This window comes from Apium graveolens, chromosome 7, assembly GCF_009905375.1.
Source record: "Apium graveolens cultivar Ventura chromosome 7, ASM990537v1, whole genome shotgun sequence".
In the NCBI taxonomy this organism is placed as follows: Eukaryota; Viridiplantae; Streptophyta; class Magnoliopsida; order Apiales; family Apiaceae; genus Apium; species Apium graveolens.
Window position 1 is genome coordinate 211,217,241 of NC_133653.1, and position 2,931 is coordinate 211,220,171.

At 41.9% G+C, this 2,931-nt stretch overlaps 1 non-coding gene across 1 annotated transcript; it reads left to right on the plus strand.

The window, feature by feature from the left end:
* Positions 1-2,085: 2,085 nt before the first annotated feature.
* On the plus strand, positions 2,086-2,192 carry LOC141675397 (small nucleolar RNA R71). Its single transcript, XR_012556053.1, has one exon. It is a non-coding gene; the product is annotated as a small nucleolar RNA R71 (small nucleolar RNA).
* Positions 2,193-2,931: the final 739 nt, after the last annotated feature.

A 2,931-nucleotide genomic window follows, 5' to 3' on the forward strand; every position in this document is an offset into this window, starting at 1 on the left:
ATTAAGCCTTCGCTATTTCTCAAAGTCGGCTTGCTACCTTCCTCTAGCAGAATTTTATGCATGCAATACGAAGGGCTGATCTCTTTTATATCTGCTATAGTCCATCCGATGGCCGATTTGAATTCTCTCAGAATCCTCAAAAGCTTGTCGTCATCGCTACCTGAAAGGTCAGATGCAATAATAATAGGAAAAGTAGATGCATCGCCTAAAAAAGCATACCTCAAGTGTTCAGGCAGTGGTTTTAGCTCCAAAGTAGGTGCTTCCTCAATAGAGGGTTTGAGCTTTCCCTCAACATTCTTGAGATCAGTATTACCAATAGATTCAAATGGCATGGCTAACTTCCGTTTCCAAGGAGAAGCATTCAGATATTGTAAATGCTCATTGCCTTCATCATCTTCACTATCAAAATCTCCCAATAAGGTTTTTTCTAAGGCATCAGACCTTAGCACATGATCAAGTTCTGAAGTAACTGCAGAATCGACCAAATCCACCTTGAAGCATTCCTCATCTTCCGTAGGGAATTTCATCGCATTAAACACATTGAATGTCACATCTTGATCTTGCACCCTCATAGTGAGTTCACCTTTTTGTACATCTATCAAGGTACGGCCTATAGCCAAGAAAGGTCTTCCCAAGATTATGGGAATCTTCTTATCTTCCTCGAAATCCAGAATGACAAAATCTGCAGGAAAGATGAGCTTGTCCACCTTTACTAGCACGTCCTCCACGATGCCTCGTGGGTATGTAATCGAAAGATCAGCCAATTATAGATACATGTAGGTGGGCTTCGGATCAGGAAAATTCAGCTTTTGAAGATAGACAACGGCATCAGATTGATGCTTGCTCCCAAATCGCAAATGCACTTGTCAAATGACAACTTGCCACTGGTGCAGGGAATGGTGAAGCTACCTGGATCCTTAAGCTTTGGAGGTAACTTTTGTTGCAGCACGACACTGAACTCTACCGTCAGAGAAACGGTATCAAGATCATCCAGTTTCACCTTCCTCGAAAGAATACCTTTCATGCATTTCGCATAACTAGGCATTTGCTCAAGAGCCTCAGCGAAAGGTATGTTGATGTGAATTTTCTTGAACACCTCCAGAAACTTACCAAATTGCTTGTCCAGCTTTTGTTTTTGCAATCGCTTAGGAAAAGGTGGTGGAGGATAGAGTTGTTTCTCCCATGTATTACCCTCAGGTAGAGTGTGTTCAATAATAGTCTTCATTGGTTCCCCCCTCTTTCTCCTTTTGCATTCCTTCTTCATCTACAACTTTAACTTCTACATCTTTTGCTTTTTCAGCATCAGCAACTTTTCCAGACCTTAAGGTGACAGCTTTGACTTGCTCTTTAGCTTCCTTCCTGCCCGGCACTTCAGTATCACTGGGAAGTGTTCCGGATTGACGATTGAGCAAGGCATTGGCTATTTGTCCAATTTGATTTTCCAAGGTCTTGATAGAAATAGCCTGACTTTTGCACAACAACTTTAAATCCTCGAAATCAGCACTAGAAGGTGGAGCAACACCTCCTTGTTGAGGATATGGTTGCCTTTGAGCAAATTGCTGAGGTTGCTGGAATCCAGGTGGATTAAACTGTTTATTTGCAGCTTGCTGATATGACTGCTGAACAGCATTCTGATTATTGCTCCGGCTGAAATTGGGATGATTTCTGTTATTAGGATGATAAGTAGCGGGCACAGGCTGCTGCGATTTCTGGAAATTGTTCACATACTGAACATATTCATTAACAAGAGAACACTGATCCTTAGCATGAGAGCCTGCACACAGTTCATAGACACTAGATAATTGATTTAAGCCATAGTTGGTTAAAGGATCGACCTTCATAGTCAGCGCCGTGAGCTGTGCTGCAATAGCTATAGCTGCATCATCTTCCAGAATATCAGCTACTTTCCCAGACATCATCCTTTGAGTTGGGTTTTAATACTCATTTGCAGCCATAATTTCAATGAGATTATAGGCCTCAATATAGCTTTTGGCCCACAAGGCGCCTCCAAAAGTTGCATCAAGCATGGGTCAAGATTGGACCCCCAAACCATTGTAGAAACCACTGATCACCATCCAGTCAGGCATACCATGATGTGGACACTTTCTCAACATCTCTTTGTAGCGCTCCCAAGCTTCGCACATTGATTCTCCTGGTTGCTGCGTAAACTGAGTAAGAGCACTCCTCATAGCTGCAGTTTTGGCCATTGGATAGAACTTCACCAGAAACTTTTGCGCAAGATCTTCCCAAGTAGTGATGGACCCAGCTGGTAAAGAATATAACCAGTCCTTAGCTTTGTCCCTCAGAGAGAATGGGAAAAGCCTCAGTTTGATAGCCTCATCAGTGACACCATTATATTTGAAAGTACTACAGATCTCGACAAAATTCCTGATATGCATGTTGGGATCTTCAGTCGTAACCCCTCTGCAAGAAACAAAATTCTGCACCATCTGAATAGTGCCCGACTTGATTTCAAAAGTATTGGCCTGAATAGCCGGATGAATGATGCTTGACTGAATGTCATCAATTTTAGGCCGAGAAAAGTCCATAAGAGCTAGATCAGCTTGAGCTAGACGATCACCCATTATTTCAGGTTCTTTCTTTTCACTCTCTTTATCCGAATCTTCAAAATCAATCTTCCCCGGAGATTCAAGAGCTTTATCTGTTTCCTCAGCTTTATCCAGATTTCTCTTGCGAGTGCGAGAATGTGTTTGCATAAATGCTCGCTAGAGTACCTGAAACACAATCGGAAGCAGTAAGTAACAAGTCTTAATCAATTAATCTTAATGACTACTGATGGCAAGTACATAAACTAAACAAATTAACACCAAGTCCCCGGCAGTGGCACCAAAAACTTGTTAGGCACAAAGCATGCGCTAAATAAATCACGCAAGTATACGCGTTCGCAAGTAATATAGAATGATTTTTAGT